Source organism: Carcharhinus amblyrhynchos, chromosome 1 (genome assembly GCF_965287045.1).
Source record: "Carcharhinus amblyrhynchos chromosome 1, sCarAmb.v2.hapA, whole genome shotgun sequence".
In the NCBI taxonomy this organism is placed as follows: domain Eukaryota; kingdom Metazoa; phylum Chordata; class Chondrichthyes; order Carcharhiniformes; family Carcharhinidae; genus Carcharhinus; species Carcharhinus amblyrhynchos.
The window spans coordinates 88505513-88523635 of record NC_137324.1 but is presented as its reverse complement, the minus strand read 5'-3'; the positions used below and the strand labels follow the sequence as shown (position 1 = coordinate 88523635).

Genomic DNA, 18123 nt, shown 5'->3' with positions numbered 1-18123 from the left:
TATTTATCAAAATTCACTGGACTCCAGGGAAGTGCCGGAAGATTGGAAAAAAGTTAATGTTACGCTGCAGACAAAAGGCAGGGAATTATAGGCCGGTTAGTTTAACGTCTGTAGTTGGAAAAATGCTAGAATCTGTCAAAGAAGAAATAGCGAGGCACCTAGAAAAGAATGGTTTGATCGAGCAGATGCAGCATGGATTCGTTAAGGGAAAGTCGAGTTTAACGAATTTATTGGAGTTCAATGAGGATGTGACTAGTGCGGTAGACAGAGGGGAACCAGTGGATGTGGTGTTTTTAGATTTCCAAAAGGCATTTGATAAGGTGCCTCACAAAAGGTTGCTGCAGAAGGTTAGGGTGCATGGAGTTGGGGGTAAGGCGTTAACATGGATAGAGGATTGGCTGTCTAATAGGAAGCAGAAAGTTGGAATCAATGGATGCTATTCTGGTTGGCAGTCGATGACCAGTGGAGTGCCGCAGGGATTGGTGCTGGGGCCTCAACTGTTTACCATTTACACAGATGATCTGGAGGAGGGGGCTGAGCGTAAGGTGACGAAATTTGCTGATGACACGAAGATGAGTGGAAAAGCAAATTATGTGGAGGATGTGGAAAGTCTGCAGAGAGATCTGGATAGGCTGAGCGAGTGGTCGAGGACCTGGCAGATGGAGTATAATGTTAGCAAGTGCGAGGTTATCCACTTTGGCAGGAATAATAGTAGGGGGGATTATTATTTAAAAGGCGAAAAGCTGCAGCATGCTACGGTGCAGAGGGACCTGGGGGTCCTTGTGCATGAGCTGCAAAAACCCAGTCTGCAGGTGCAGCAGGTGATCAAGAAGGCAAATGGAATGTTGGCCTTTATAGCGAGGGGGATTGAATATAAAAGCAGGGAGGTCTTGCTGCAACTGTACAGGGCGCTGGTGAGGCCGCAGCTGGAGTACTGTGTGCAGTTTTGGTCGCGACACTTGCGCAAGGATATATTGGCCTTGGAGGGAATGCAGAGAAGGTTCACTAGGCTGATACTGGAGATGAGGGGGCTAGCCTATGAAGACAGACTGAATAGACTGGGTCTGTACTTGTTAGAGTTTAGAAGGCTGAGGGGAGATCTTGTAGAGACGTATAAGAAAATGAAGGGGATAGATAGGGTAGAGGTAGAGATTCTTCCCACTTAGAAAGGATAGCAGGACTAGAGGGCACAGCCTCAAGATAAGGGGGGAGCAGTTTAGATCGGAGTTGAGGAGGAACTTGTTCACTCAAAGGGTGGTGTATCTCTGGAATTCTCTGCCCGTTGAAGTGGTGGAGGCTACCTCGCTGAATATATTTAAGTCACGGGTAGGTTTCTGATAGACAGGGGAATTAAGGGTTATGGGGAGAAAGTGGGAAAGTGGAGCTGATCTACTTCAGATCAGCCATGATCTTATTGAATGGCGGGGCAGGCTCGAAGGGCTAGATGGCCTACTCCCGCTCCTATTTCTTATGTTCTTATCAGTTTTGATTGTTGCCTTTATCTACTTTGACACTTCTTGCTCAGTATCTGCTTGTAGGTTGAATTCAGACAACTAAAATTAATTTCCAGCTGCTCCTTGTTGTCAGTCTGATGTTCCATGTCTTAGAGTGTCTGAGGTTTTTGCATCCTTAATTGAAACTGCAATTTCCATAGCAATTTTACAGATAATTACTGATTTCTGTAAACGATTTGATTGCTATTGTACATGCAAATCCCAACAGTTGCACTGGACTTGTCTGACATCACTGGAAATAGCAGTACTTTATCTGCACTGATGCCATTTTCTATATGAAATTGATACCATTAAGAGGCATCTTCAACACAATTTTCACAACTACAATACCAGAAATTAAACCACATTTTAAATTAACTTTACACTAAAGAGTGGTTAACAACACAATTGATACCCTTAATCCATACATGCTTAAAAAGTGTACTCTCTAGAAGGAGTTTCATCTACCACCAGTGACTGAGCTGATCCTGTGTCTCTAAGAATATTAATATGTTTGTCGGAAGAAAAGATGAGAAGACCTTTGCCCAAACATGCTTATAACTCTCTATGCTCAGGTCTTTTCCTTCATTAATACATTTAAAGTTAGTGGTTTTTCCACAGGCACCACCTACTGGTATAAATATTTTCTGTAGTCACATTATGCAAGCCCACAGATGCTACCATTTTGGATTTTACTTTCCAATAATCCATTTCAGATTTTAAGTACAAAATAACATATTTCACACCATGAATCATACTTATCCTTCATAATGTCTTTTTTTTATTACTGAGTATTTTTTCATTTGTTTTCTTCCTCCCTATAACCAGTATTCTGTTCATTATCATGTCTCATCTCTTCATTTCGCCATGGATTTGCAAAGGTCTGCTGCTAGTCAAATGTCTGAGAGACAATTTATAGCCATCAACTATAATTACAACCCTTATCTTTACGATATAGGTGGGAGATTATTGCAAAGAAGCATTTTTTTAAATTTTTCCATTAGCATCATGTAAGGTTTTCAAAATCTGGCTCAGTCTTCATTGCCATACACCACCTGCCAAATATCATTTCCTTTTCTCTAGAAAATTTCAAAAAAGTCTGATTATGCCACTACCATAAATTTTTTAACTTTTCCTTGTAAGCTTCCGGCACCAGCTCATATGCGTTGAGAACAGAATTTTGCAATGAAGCATAATCGCTAGGCTGCTTGCCTGAAAGTTACAAGTACACTTTCCCTTTGAAATAAGATTGTACAGCTTTCCTTCAGCCATTGCAACTTAATACAATCTTAATGGTACCAGAAATCCATGGAAAAACATTTCAGGAGAAGATTGACAATCTATCTCATTTTTCTTGAAAAAGATGATCTTTAAATTGTGGAAGTTTTACTTGAGTGGATACAGAATGTTTCCTTCCGTGATTATGCAATAACATAAGCGACCGTCACTACAAGAAATTCAACACGAAATTCAGAAGAAGCTTCTTCATCATATGGGGAAAGAATGTAGAACTTGTCACCACAGGTTTGAAGTGAATATTCAATACATGAAACATTTAATGGAAACTAGACAAAACAAATGAGAGGGGGAAAGATGAATAGGCAGTTGATGTACTTAGATGAGGGAAGATGGGAGGAGGTTTAAGTTAATATGGGCTGGTCTGTTTTTGAGCTGTTGTATATTCCAAGTGAGGTATGAATGTTGGGGCTGGTAGGGAATAAAAGTGAGGGACATCATTAACCTATTAAAAATGTAGCACTTGCATTTTTTGGCTGTAACATATAAAAATTCGTTGCATTTACAGTGAAACACACGAATATTTAAACGACTGCTTTTGCGCGTAACCAACTAATGGGGAAAAAACTACTCACACCTCCAGCGCGCTCCGTCCTGAATGCGCAGGCGCGCGCGCGCAGTAGCGGAGGCGCAGTAGCGGAAGTGCAGCGCGCAAGCTGGGACTTGCTCAGTGTTTGTTGTGGTGGCAGCGGCGCGGGAGCCCATTGGAACGCCGAGTTTTCAAACGTTTATAGCAAACGGCCGGAGTCGCACTCTCAACGGCCATCGCCGGGAGCGTGACGTCAGCGCGGTGAGTACACGGCACGTCAACAGCTGACGCTCAGTAAGAGGGGAGTGGGGGAGCGGCTGGACGAGATGTCTCAACTTTGAGGGAATTTAAAACGGGCGTTACATCTAACGTCAAAGTTACTACTTACTACCCCTGTCTGCTACATGCAAGTTGACGTGCTTACTCACCGACCTGTGTTTAAATGGGGTTGTCTGCTGGAATGTTACTTACCCCAGACAGCTCGCGTTTAGGGTGGACAGGGCGAGAACGGAGACAGAAAGTAGCAAAAAAACTCCTCTCGATCCGATAGCCCATCCCCAGCACCTCAACATTAGCCTTACTCTTTGTCTCCTTCCACTCAGCTAATTTCCTAATCAAGTCATTTATTTGCCTTCAGTTCCATGAGCTTTAACCTCAGCTAACAATCTCTTATAAGGGACTTTATCAAATGACTTTTGTAAATCTGTATAATTAGATTCACTGGCATTTGCCCATCTACAACTTTAGTCACCTCTTGAATCTTTGAGGTTCTTCATCCCTGACTTACCCTTTTACCCTCCTTGATCAGCTGAAAATTTTTTGAGTTACCCTGTCCCTAATCTTGCCTGAAAGGTTAATTCTATTTGTCTCCAGACAGATGTTGCCAGACCAGCTGAACATTTCCATCATTTTCTGTTGTTATTCCCAATGATAGATGTTAGGCTTACTGATCTATATTTCCCTGGTTTCCCTCTGTCACCTTTATTAAATGATGTGGATATGCTGGAGTTGGACTGGGGTAAACACAGTAAAAAGTCTGACAACACCAGGTTTCAGTCCAACCGATTTATTTGATAGTAAACTCACTAGCTTTCAGGTTAGCCCCTTCGTCAGGTGAATGGAGAGTTCTGGCCTCAGACAGAGCATATAAAGCACAGACAGTTTACAGATTACTGATTAGAATGCGAATCTTTACACCTAACCTGCTGTTCAAGTCTTAAAGTGGCTAACAATGTGAGTGGAAGGAGCACTGATCACAGGTTAAAGAGATGTGTATTGTCTCCAGACAGTACAGTAAGTGAGGTTTTGCAAACCCAGGCAAGTCACGGGGGTTACAGATAGTGTGACATGAACCCAAGATCCCTGTTGAGACCACCCTCATGTGTGCGGACCTTGGCTATCAGTCTCTGCTCAGCGACTCTGCGCTGTCGTGTGTCATGAAGGCCGCCTTGGAGAATGCTTACCGACACGGAGGAATTCATCAGGCGAATGAGACTGCGTGAGTTTTTCCACAAACCCCAAGAAGCCAACAGCTAACACAATGAGACAGCCAATGAACCAGAACAGCCGACAGAGATCCGCAGTGCAACAACCGAAGAGGAAAGAGTCCAATTGGACTCCTCCGGAAGGCCGCTGCCCTCGACTGGACTTGTATGCCCAAACCATCAGGAGGTGCGTTAACACCAGATTCATCAGCCGCACTCACAAGACAGCCCCGAACATCACCCGAGCACAATGCAACGCCATCCACACTTTCAAGACAAACCACAACATTGTCATCAAACCAGCAAAGGAGGGGCCATCGTCATACTGAACAGAACAGATTGCTGTAAAGAAGTGTACCGACAACTAAACAATGAGGAACACTACAGACAGTTACCCACAGATCCAACCAAAGAACACACTCGTCAACTCAACAATCTGATCAAGACCTTTGATCTGGACCTTCAGAGCACCCTCCGTGCTCTCATTCCACGTACTCCCCGCATCGGAGATCTCTACTGCCTCCCAAAGATACACAAGGCAAACACACCTGGTCGTCCCATCGTATCGGGCAATGGGACTCTGTGTGAGAACCTCTCCAGCGATGTCGAGGGCATCCTGAAACCCATTGTACAAAGAACCCCCAGCTTTTGTCGTGACACTGCGGACTTCCTACAGAAACTCAGCACACATGGAGCAGTTGAACCAGGGACGCTCCTCGTCACAATGGATGTCTCGGCCCTCTACACCAACATCCCCCACAACGATGGCATTGCTGTGACTGCCTCAGTACTCAATGCTGACAACTGCCAGTTTCCACATGCAATTTTACAACTCATCCGCTTTATCCTGGACCACAATGTCTTCACCTTCAACAACCAGTTTTTCATCCAGACACACGGAACAGCCATGGGGACCAAATTTGCACCTCAATATGCCAACATCTTCATGCACATGTTCGAACAAGACTTCTTCACTGCACAGAATCTTCAACCGATGCTATACACTAGATACATCGATGACATCTTCTTCCTTTGGCCTCATGGTGAACAATCACTGAAACAACTATATGATGATATCAACAAATTCCACCCCGCCATCAGACTCACCATGGACTATTCCCCAGAATCAGTTGCATTCTTGGACACACGCATCTCCATCAAGGACGGTCACCTCAGCACCTCACTGTACCGCAAGCCCACAGACAATCTCTCAATGCTCCACTTCTCCAGCTTCCACCCTAAACATGTTAAAGAAGCCATCCCCTATGGACAAGCCCTCTGTATACACAGGATTTGCTCAGATGAGGAGGATCGTGACAGACACCTCCAGACGCTGAAAGATGCCCTCATAAGAACAGGATATGGCGCTCGACTCATAGATCGACAGTTCCGATGCGCCACAGTGAAAAACCGCACCAATCTCCTCAGAAGACAAACACAGGACACAGTGGACAGAGTGCCCTTCGTCGTCCAGTACTTCACCGGAGAGGAGAAGCTACGACATCTTCTCCGGAGTCTTCAACATATCATTGATGAAGATGAACATCTCACCAGGGCCATCCCCACACCCCCCCTTCTTGCGTTCAGACAACCATGCAACCTCAAACAGACCATTGTTCACAGCAAACTACCCAGCCTTCAGGAGAACAGTGACCACAATACCACACAACCCTGCCACAGCAACCTCTGCAAGACATGCCGGATCATCGACATGGATACCATCATCACACGTGAGAATACCATCCACCAGGTACATGGTAAATGCTCTTGCAACTTGGCCAACATTGTCTACCTGATACGTTGCAAGAAAGGATGTCCCGAAGCATGGTACATTGGGGAGACCACGCAGACGCTACGACAACGGATGAACAAACGTCGCTTGACAATCACCAGGCAAGACTGTTCCCTTCCTGTTGGGGAACACTTCAGTGGTCACGGACATTCAGCCTCTGACCTTCGGGTAAGCGTTCTCCAAGGCGGCCTTCACGACACACGACAGCGCAGAGTCGCTGAGCAGAGACTGATTGCCAAGGTCCGCACACGAGGACGGTCTCAACAGGGATCTTGGGTTCATGTCACACTATCTGTAACCCCCGTGACTTGCCTGGGTTTGCAAAACCTCACTTACTGTACTGTCTGGAGACAATACACACCTCTTTAACCTGTGATCAGTGCTCCTTCTACTCACATTGTTAGCCACTTTAAGACTTGAACAGCAGGTTAGGTGTAAAGATTCGCATTCTAATCAGTAATCTGTAAACTGTCTGTGCTTTATATGCTCTGTCTGAGGCCAGAATTCTCCATTCACCTGATGAAGGGGCTAACCTGAAAGCTAGTGAGTTTACTATCAAATAAATCGGTTGGACTGAAACCTGGTGTTGTCAGACTTCTTACTACCTTTATTAAATAGCAGACAAATAGGTGCAGTTTTTCAAATCCAAAGGACAGTTCCCAAATTGAGAGAACTTTTGGAAGACTATACTTAGGGGATGTCAAATGTTCATAACTATTTTTAAAATTCTTGGATGGAATTTGATCCTGGATATTTGACACTCCTTTGAAACTCTTTTTGATTTCTTCATTCCGTTTATCTTGCTTAATTTTGTAGGGTCCTGGTCCCTGCTTTGTGTCCCTGGGGTGTCAGCATACTGACCTACTTGTAAAATTACATGTAAAACCAGTATTTTATTTAGAATTCAAATATCTTTCATCCAAAGGCAGGGAAAAGAGGAATGAGCCTCTCCATCATAATTTTGCAGTTGCTAGTAAACAACTGTAGCTCTGAAAAGAGGATTGGTGGGCAGTCTTTATTCATCCTGTTGGTAAAGGAAACCATGAAGTACAGAAAGACCCAAGAAGGGAAAAGTCAAGTAATAATGTAAAATTAAAAATAACCATCTGCTTAATAGACAGTTGGATAATACATTAATAATTAAGAAATACTGTCATTTTAATGGGGGGGGAAGAGTGTGAAAAAAGCCGACAATTCAAATAGACTTTTAAAATGTGTGGATTAGAAAATAAAGGAAAATATAAAATAGTTTTTTAAAAAGTGTAAAAAATAGAAAAAATTGATAAAGCCAAAAACAAGATCCATTCAACTGCATGAAAAATTATTGTAATTGCTGAAAAAGGAAAAATTGTAAATATTTTGAAAAGGAACAAAGTAGAGTCAAAAGGAAAAAGCAGGGAATGGGTTAGCCCTATCAAAAAACTGTCATAGGTATGATTATTTTGGATTTTTTAACTTGTTAATGAATTTGGTCTTGTTGGTAAGGCTAATATTTATTGCCTATTCCTAATTAACCCTGAGAAGACAGTGGTGAACCACCTTAACTGCAATCTGTGTAATGTAGAAATACTCAGTGTTTTAGGGAGGAATTTCCAGGGTTTTGATCAGGTGACACTGAAGGGATGGCAATACATTTCCAAGTCATGATGGTGCATGATTTGGAGAGAAACTTACAAGTGCTGATGTTTCCATGTATCTGCTGCCATAGTCCTTAGATGGTGTGGGTTTAGAAGTGCCGTTGAAGGATCCTTAACGAGTTGCTGCAGTGCATCTTGTAGATTGGTGATGTAGGAAGTAAATGTTTAAGATGGTGGATGGGATGCCAATCAAACAAGCTGTTTTATCCTGGATGGTATTGAAGTTAGAACATAGAACACTACAGCACAAACAGGCCCTTCGGCCCACGAGTTGCGCCGATCACATCAACACCTACCAATCTATAGACCTATCTATAACCCCCAATCCCATTAAATTCCATATACTCATCCAGAAGTCTTTTAAAAGACCCCAGCAAGTTCGCCTCCACCACCACTGACGGCAGCTGATTCCATTCACTCACCACCTTCTGAGTGAAAAACTTACCCCTAACATCACTTCTGTACTTGCCTCCCCGCACCTTCAATCTGTGTCCTCTCGTAGCGAGTTCTTGAGTATTAATGGAGCTGTTCTCTATAGGCGCAAAAGCAAAATACTATAGATGCTGAATGAAACAAGAACAAAAAATGTTGAAAATATTCAGCACTTCTGGCAGCATAAATTGAGTTCTGATGAAAAGTCACAAACTTTCCCCACTCATCCTGGTAAGTGCAGAACATTCCAACACAGTCCAGACTTAGCTGATTATAGATGTTGGACGGCTTTGGGAAGTCAGAATTCCCAGCTTCTGACCTATTCTTGTAGCACAGTAAGAAGTCTGACAGCACCAGGTTTAAGTCCGACCGATTTATTTGATAGTAAACCCACAAGCTTTCGGGGTTTGTCCCTTCGTCAGGTGAATGGAGAGTTCTGGCCTCAGACAGATCTCCACATCATGAGTTCTATCTGAGGCCAGAACTCTCCATTCACCTGACGAAGGGACAAACCCTGAAAGCTTGCGAGTTTACTATCAAATAAATCGGTTGGACTTAAACCTGGTGCTGTCAGACCTCTTACTGTGTTTACCCCAGTCCAACGCTGGCATCTGCACATCTATTCTCGTAGCCACAGTATTTACATGGTTAGTTCAGTTAAGTTCCTGCAATGGTAATCTCCCCCACTCCAGAATGTTGATGGTGGGGTGATTCATTGATGACATAAGAACATAAGAAATAGGAGCAGGAGTAGGCCATCTGGCCCTTCGAGCCTGCCCCACCATTCAATAAGATCATGGCTGATCTGTCGTGGCTCAGTTCCACTTTCCGGCCCTCTCCCCATAACCCTTAATCCCCTCTCTTATCAAAAACCCATCAACCCGCTTCTTGAAAATATTTAGCGAGGCAGCCTCCACCACTTCAATGGGTAGAGAATTCCAGAGATTCAGAACTTTAAAGTTTATTTATTAGTGTCACAAATGTGCTTACACTAACACTGCAATGAAGTTACTATTGGAAATCCCCTAGTCATCACAGTCCGGTGCCTATTCGGGTACACTGAAGGCGCAATGGTTAGATTATTTCTTGTGGGAGATGGTCATTTCTTGGCACTTGTGTATTATCAATGTTACTTGCCACTTACCAGCATAAGCCTGAATGTTGCCTGCATGCAGCCACTGCCTGCTTCAACGTCTAAGGAGTTGCGAATGGAACTGAACACTGCACTCATCAATGAACGTCATCACCACACCTGACCCTGCATTAGAGGAGAGGATGGATGGATGAAGCAGCCCAAGATATTTAGGCAGAGGATATGATTGAGATGATTGGCTGCAACAAACACAATCCATCTTGCTTTTTGCTAGGTAAAGCTCCTATCAGAAAGTTTTCCTTCTGATTCCCATGGACTTCAGTTCTACTAGAGCTTCTTGATGCCACATTTGATCAAATGCTCTCTTTGCATCAAGGACAGTCAATCACACTTCATCTTAGGTATTCACCTATTTCATCCATGTTTGGACCAAGGCTGTAATGAGGTCTGGAACCAAGTGGCCCAAACAGAACCTAAATTGAACAGCAATACCAGGTAAAGTGGCTGAGTGCCACTTTATCAGACTTAACAACATTTTCCATTATTTTATTGATGACTAAGAATAGACTGATGAGAAGATTACTGGCAAGATTGATTTTTTTTCTTTTTCTGGACAGGACACACCTGGCCAGTTTTACATAATGCCAGGTAGATGCCAGTGTTGTAGCTGTCCTGGAATAAATTGATCTCCAAAAAAATGCTGTGCCACTAGTCAAGCCTTCAGCACTACTGTCAGGACATCGCCAGGGTCCATCCATTCTTTACTCTACAGAGCGTCTTCACCCGTTTCTTGATATCATGTGGAATAAATCGAATTACCTGAAGAAAACCTCTGATGCTGGTGATCTCAGGAGAAGAGTGAGATGATCATCTACTTGGCAGTTTTGGCTTAAGACTGTTGCAAATGCTTCAGCCTTGTCTTATGCACTCATGTGCTAGACTCGATCATTGTTTAGCATGAGGGTGTATATGGAGCCTCCTCCTCTTCATGATTTAATTATCAACTACCCTTCACAATGGACCTAATTACCTCCTTTTGCACTGTTTATTCTGTGATTCCAAATATTGATTAATTCACTTCTTCTGCTTTGAAGAGGGAGGTAACCTGAAAACATCAAATTGATGATGCATTCTGCAATAGTGCTTTGGATTGTTGTAATGCAGTGGAATTTTGCCTCCTTATCTTCCACCGCAGATAATTTTTCCGTGATATAACTAAGTTAAGATCTAAATTGGAAGAAAATCACTCTGCAGAGCCTCCATTTTAAATTTGCATTACATTGTGCAACATAACTGGAAAATCACCAAAATAGGAAAATGGTGTTTAGATTTAGGCATTTTTGGCAGGGTCTCCCAAGTTTCCTTAGTAGAAATGTAGCAACAACTTTGAATAGATGTAGCATTAGAATTTCTTTACACAGAAATGTGTTATTTGATTGTTATGTCCTGATTAGAGCAGGACTTCAGTTTAACGTCCCAAAGCTTCTACTTTTTATTAATGCATGTAGCTCGCGTCAACCATTAGGACTTCACGCTGAAGGAACTGTTTGTGATTTCGCAATCTTGCCTTCTCAACCTTGCCCCCCCACCAGAGATGTGATGATCCTCGGGTCAAAATCACCACAGTCAGCTCTCTTCCTCAAAAGGGGAGAGAAGCCGATGGTCATCTTGGACTATGGCGACTTTACCTTCCCTTCAAACTAATTTAGAAAAATACAGCCACGCTCAAAGTATAAGGATTTTAATTTTTTAATTTATATTTTAGTTTTACTTTTCTCATAAATTTTTATACTTAACCTATTCTGCTGAAATGAAGGGCTAAAGACTTTTTGTTGTTTTCACGTGTGTCTAAATAAGCAGTTATTTGCTGATAACTGTGATCTCTGCGACTATTACACTCGTTCTTTTTAAAATTATTATTTTTTTCTCTGTTAAGTCCTTTGTCTTTGCTTGAAGATTTTCTTACAATGTATGATTGAGATCAGGAACTCATTGTACATTGAAACAGAAGCATAATGCTCTCCCCAGCATATCACTGCATTGCATGTCATCCATTTCCACAATGTTATTCAAAAACTCAGAACAAAAAGAAACTGATTAAGTTTAAACTTATTTTATTTAAATACTGGTTACAATCAGTAATTAAAATAAAATGTTTACCAAAATAAATTGGAAAAGCATTTCCTGACTTATTACTGAGCTTAGCTTTTAGTTTTTATACCAAAAAAAAATTTTCTTTGTGCATCATTTGGCCTAAATGCTTTCTTTTAATGATAATTGTAAGATACTGAAAATACTGTAAAGTGGTTCTTTAAAGACCTGAATAGTTCTGATTTTCTGTGGAAACTGACAAGTTTAAATCTATAGCAGTTGAGTTATGTATCCCTACACTTACAAGGCTGCTGTTGATATTGAGATTTTGAAAAAGACTTGCAAATGTTTTGTCTCTTTCTGATGAACTTGAATTTTACCAGTGATGAGTTGTGTTCTGCATTGGAAAGATTTAAGAAATCTGTAATTGTGGTTATTTTATGTATATTACTGTTATGTGTTTTCTACTCACTATCTGCACAGAACATTTGGACCTTATTTAACTTTGTGGACCACAGTGTATTTTTTTTGTCAATAATTGGCAAGCAAGACACTTTTTTTGTTATAGATCATGCAGTAAAGAATTCTACTGGTTGATGTAGATACTTCACACACGTATTCATGATTTTCTCTTTTGGTCTTTCAAGAAATTATAAACTTAGAAGTCTCTGAGATGTCACTAGACAAAGCATCCCATAGGTTTTTAGATGCAGGTTAAATGTACAATATTTCCCACTTGCTTTTGTATAATGTATAGAATTGTTACACCTCTGCATAGAAAATATCAGCTAAGAAATGCTCCTTTATGCAAAATAAATGTCATGTTCCCTCTTAGCTCCTTTTAGCAAAATGGAAATTTTATACGTCCATTTTTGAAGATATATTTTGCCACCCTTAGTTATGAGAAATTGGTGAACCATCTTGTGATTCACAGTTGTCTATGTGGTGGAAGTGCTCTGACATTGATGTTAGGTTATGGTGCATAAATTGGAGGTGACTGTGTAACCGCATTAATGCTATTGTTATTCTTCTTGATGTAGAAGTTCATAGGATTGGGTAATCATGGTAAATTGCTACAGTGCATCCAATGAACATTGCATTCTGCAGCCGCAGCAGAAAGGATTAGATGAGTCCTGAGTGTCAGTCAAAAGGACTTCCCTGTTTCTTAAGTATCATTGTAGTTGTGCCCATGTAGGCAAGTACTGTGCATTTCGTCAAATTTACAGTTGTAGATTGAAAATGTAGGAGATACATTAACAAGTCAGGAGGTAAACTGTTCATCATGTATGCGACCTTGTTCAGATATTAGTTTCTGTCAACATTAAAAGAAATCTGGGCAGCAAGTGACTAACTGAAAGAATTATGCCATGAGGTTTCAAGTTTCTAAACAAAAACAAACTACTGTATATAAAGAGAAATCAAATACAAACTTAAAACAAAAGCTTATAAAGACTTCTGGCTATAAACTCAGCTCTACTTATTACTTTCTTCAAGATTTTCTTTGTATATCGTAAGAATCACTTTTTAAATTCACTTTTCAGGACCAACCCAAAGATATGCTATAGCCCTCTGGAATTCACTTTACTTATCCTCAGTATTCCAACTTTCTCTGAAGTATGAAATTTCTCTGAAGTATGAATCCTTCCATTAGCTTTTGGATAAGTTATCCTCCAAAATCTCTTCAAAACCTCACAACTGTGGGCTTTTTAATTCAAACTTTGGATTTGTCTCATTCTTCAAGCTAACAGCTGATCTTCATTAGATTTCTTCCTCTAGCTCCAAGTGAGGCAAATCTTCCACAGCACTTTTTTTCACAAAGCCTAAACCAAGCTTGAGCCCCACTTGCATTCTGCACAATGAATGATAAAGTTAGTATTTTCCCTGCTCAATCTGTAGATCCAAGTCTAGATGACCCTTCGTCAGAGCTGAGAGGAAAGAAAGTCAGCAGAGATTTATCACAGAGTGAAAGAGCCAAAAAGAAATTCTATCAGAGAGAAGAGCAGCACTTCTTCAGTGAAGGCATTCCTGGAAGAGAAGTGACAGTGAGTCAAACAAAACCGAAACACTGCGGATGCTGGAATCTGAAACAAATACAGAAAAATGCTGGAAAATCTCAGCAGATCTGACAGCATCTGTGGAGAGAGTAGAGCCAATATTTTGAGTCTAGATGAGCCTTCATCAGAGCTGAGAAGAAAAAGAATCAGCAGAGTTTTATCACAGGGTGAAAGAGACAAATGGAAATTGTGACAAAGAAGATTTCTTCAGGGAAGGTTTTCCCAGAAGAAGTGGCAATGAGTTATACAAAAACAAAGTACTACAGATGCTGGAATCTGAAACAAAAACAGAAAAATGCTGAAAAATCTCAGCAGATCTGACAGCATCTGTAACAACCATAGCCACAACTAATAGGTGAAAATTGATTTGCATTTTTCAATAAATTTGAATCTAAAGACCCCCATCGCTAGATCTCCATCTCCATCATGAGATTTTTGTACTCGTGTTGACAAGGTGTTACAATAGTTTCGCCCAGATGTGAAGCTGTTGTGCAGATACCACCACCACCACCACCACCACCACCACACACACACCCCCCCCACACACACACACACACACACACACACACACACACACACACACACACAAAGGTTACTGTAGCTATCAGGGGAGGACTTGGCCAGGCAGTGCCTTGGCACATTTTGGCATTGCAAGCGATGATAATGTTGGCAATGGTCAGGAGGAAGGGGGGAGGAGGAGTGAGTTTTTTCACCAGATTCTCATAAGATTCCACCCTATGTATATGACCTCCAAGGCTTTACAGACACTGAAGAGGTGACCAAAAATGTTGTTGAAATGACAAAGAACTCAACTTAGATTTTGCACCTGAGGATGTTGATGAATCAATGACATTACGTCTTGTAGAATTAACTATCTCATTGCATTGAAACAACAAAAAGTGGCAGAGGGAAAAGAAGATACACCCACTATTGAAGAGACTCCTCCTCATAAACTCTTGTCAGCACACATGTCGTTTGAGGCCATTAAACAATTGGAAGCTGTCATGTTATGATTTGAGGAACATGACCCTAACATTAAGTGGAGATGCTGGTGTTGGACTGAGGTAAACACAGTAAGAAGTCTCACAACACCAGGTTAAAGTCCAATAAGTTTATTTGATAGTAAACGCCACAAGCTTCCGGAACACTGTTTCTTTGTTAGGTGAGTGCAGATTTCTGATCGCTGGCCAGCATGGGACCCTCGTACTGCTGCCCCGCCAGTCCCTACCACTCCGTCTCGGAGTGCCCCAATCTCCAGCATCCCCACCAATTGTCCCCTAGGCCCCGCCCTTTGATACTGCCTCATGCCCAATAGTCAGTACCAGGGGGCACAGGCTGGTATTGCCAGGGTACCATGCCCAGGGACACTGCCTCCTTTCCATCTGTTCCCTTAGAGGGTCCTGATTGCCCCCCCTTCACTCCAGCGGGGTCTCCTACTAATTCCGTACAAGTGGGGAACCATTCTAAACCCCACCAGAGTGAACTACTGCTGGTGAGGTGGGAGATGCTATCAGGCCCAGAGAATTCCATGCTGGGCCGAATGATCACATCTAAAATACATTTAAAATACATTTTTAAAAGATTTAAATTACTTACCTCTCCTCCCACTGGCTTCCGGCACGGACCTGACTGCACCTCTTCTCTGGCTGTGGGAGACATGCATGTGTTCCCGATTGCATGCGTGAATCTCATGAAATGCCGACACGCGATTCTCCCATCATGACACACCAAAAAAGATGCGCATTGGGATGGGAGAATCAACCCCCAGGGTTTTTAGGCATTGGCTCAGAAACCAATCACCCATTTATAACATTGTTCTTCTGGGAAAATCAGTTCCGAGTTACAACATTTCGACTTGCAATTGGCTCCTGAAAACTGCATCTTGTTATATGTCCGAGGACTGCCTGTATTTTCTGTTAATACTGTCAGGCCTCTGGATTCTTGTTACCCTATGCAGCTGGATCCCCATTGATGGACTGTGGCCCTCTCCAATCCAGTCACACATGCACCCCTTCCCAGCTTTGACTCTTCCATATCCCAGGGCAACTTTCTCAGTGCAGCAGAATCCTCTTTACCTTTGTAGTTGCCCATGTATCCTGTAACTGACTCCAAGATGCCATGCCAAATTTAGCCATAAACCACAGGTATCATAGTGCTGCCAAGCCCAGAAATTCATCAGCAAGCTAAACCTCCACATTCTAGCCCCTACATTCAGGTGCATATAGTAAATACACCTAAATTCAGGTGTGAATTAAACAGTAAATGGTGGAACTCTTGGGAGCAATGATATACAGAGGGATCTGGGCATACAGGTCCACAGCTCCCTGAGAAGGGGCAACACAGTTGGATAAGGCAGTCAAGAAGGCATACAGCATGCTTGCCTTCATCAGCGGGGCATTGAGTATAAAAGTTGGCAAGTTATTGTTACAGCTGTATAAAACTTTAATTAGGCCGCATTTTGAACATTGCGTGCAGTTCTGTCGCCACACCACCTGAAACATGTGGATGCTTTGGAGTAAGTGCAAAGAAGGTTTACCAAAATGTTGCCTGGTCTAGAGCGTTTTGGGTATGAGGAGGGGTTAGATAAACTCTTATTGTTTTCACCGGAAAGGTGGAGGCTGAGGAATGACCTGATAGAAGTCTACAAAATTTTGAGAGGCATGGACAGAGTGGATAAGCAGAGGCTTTTTCCCAGGATGGTAGGGTTGACTACAAGAGGGCACAGGTATAAGGTGACAGGTGGTATGTTTAGGGAAGAAATGGGGGGAAAGTTTCTTGCGGAGTGTGGTGGGTGCCTGGAACGCTCCGCTAGTGGAGGTAGTGGAAGCACACTTAATAGCAACGTTCAAGGTGTATCTTGTTAGACACATGAACGGGAGGCAAACAGAGGGATAGAAACCATGTATCGGCGCAGGCTTGATGGGCCGAAGGACCTGTTCCTATGCTGTATTGTTCTTTGTTCTCTTTGCTCTTCAGCTGGAGCACAGATTCCTACACCTAGCAGTGCTTACAGTGCTAAACAGCAGCTCCCAACTCACTTCTTCCTAAACTCCAAAAGAAAAGAAGTAACAGTGCTTCCCCTATAATCCCTTCACTCCTACAGAGTTGTATTCCAACTCACCTTTTCCATTTTTAAACTTCTTTCACAGGATGTAGGGGGCAGGCTCGAAGGGCTAGATGGCCTACTCCTACTCTTATTTCTTATGTTCTTATGAGGCCATCATTTATTGTCTATCCTAATTGCTTTTGAGATGGTGGTGGTGAGCTGCTGCCTTGAACCATTTACAAGCATTTGCTGCTTTTATTTCAGATTTGAGCATTTGCGGTAATTTGCTTTGTCTCACTTATCCCAATTCCGTATAGGGAATAATTCTTGCTTCACACTCCATTCCTCCATCCTTTGTTTGAAGCCTTGCCGTGGAAGGGGCAAATTTAATTTAGTCATGGATTCTTTCCTGTAGCCTAAAGCTGGCCCTTGATAATAAAACTGGCTTTACATAGAGGAAATGTGCACTTTTACCCACGGTTTTATTCTAATCCTTCTTGTGTGGTCCCATACACAGGCATTTCATCAGCAGGATGGAGGGAAAATTTAAAGTCAAATAGTTAAAAGCCATTTCCTACTGAATAATGCCATAATGTCATTGCGATGGCCTGGGAGATGGATCACCTGCTTGCTCTGTGAGTGGAGAACAATATTTGAGATGGTATGAGAGAAGGACATTCAAAAAAAACTCCCATATGTTTTAAAGCATCATTTGGCGCAAATGTGTTTTAAAATATTTTTAAAATTCAGATTCATACCATTCTATGTAAATAGAACTAAAGCATTTTACAGCAAGCGGTTCTGTTAGTGGATTAAATATGTAACCTCTAAATTTAATTATGTTGTGATTTCTGTTAGACATTTTCTTAATTTGCATGTAGCCTATAAATGTAAGTATCATGAAATAATACTTTGACAAGAAAAAAATTCACTGAAGTACACAAATACCTATTTAACTAAATACTGCAACAAATTCATAATATTTTGTTTTCTTAATTTTGTTGTAAATCTAGAATATAATTTTTTTAAAAACCCAGGTTACTTCATTACAGAACCATTATTTAGTCTGGTTGAATACTGTTGTGCTTGGTAATTGTATGATTTAAATTTGTATGGCTCAATTACCACGCACTGCTTACAAAGTTGTTGTATTTAAAATATTTATAAGTTTCCTGG

General features: G+C 41.8%; 1 protein-coding gene across 4 annotated transcripts in view; it reads left to right on the top strand.

Moving 5' to 3' along the window:
• Nucleotides 1-2945: 2945 nt before the first annotated feature.
• The window catches only part of LOC145343028 (kelch-like protein 5), a 115746-nt gene continuing 100568 nt past the window's right edge, over nucleotides 2946-18123 (top strand). For 3 of the 4 annotated variants that reach the window (XM_080188794.1, XM_080188802.1, XM_080188774.1), the window contains exon 1: nucleotides 3419-3579. The gene's annotated coding sequence lies outside the window, so the exon portion shown is untranslated. Of the gene's footprint in view, nucleotides 3018-3418; nucleotides 3580-18123 lie in introns of those variants that run through there. The other variant, XM_080188784.1, reaches the window with a different exon arrangement.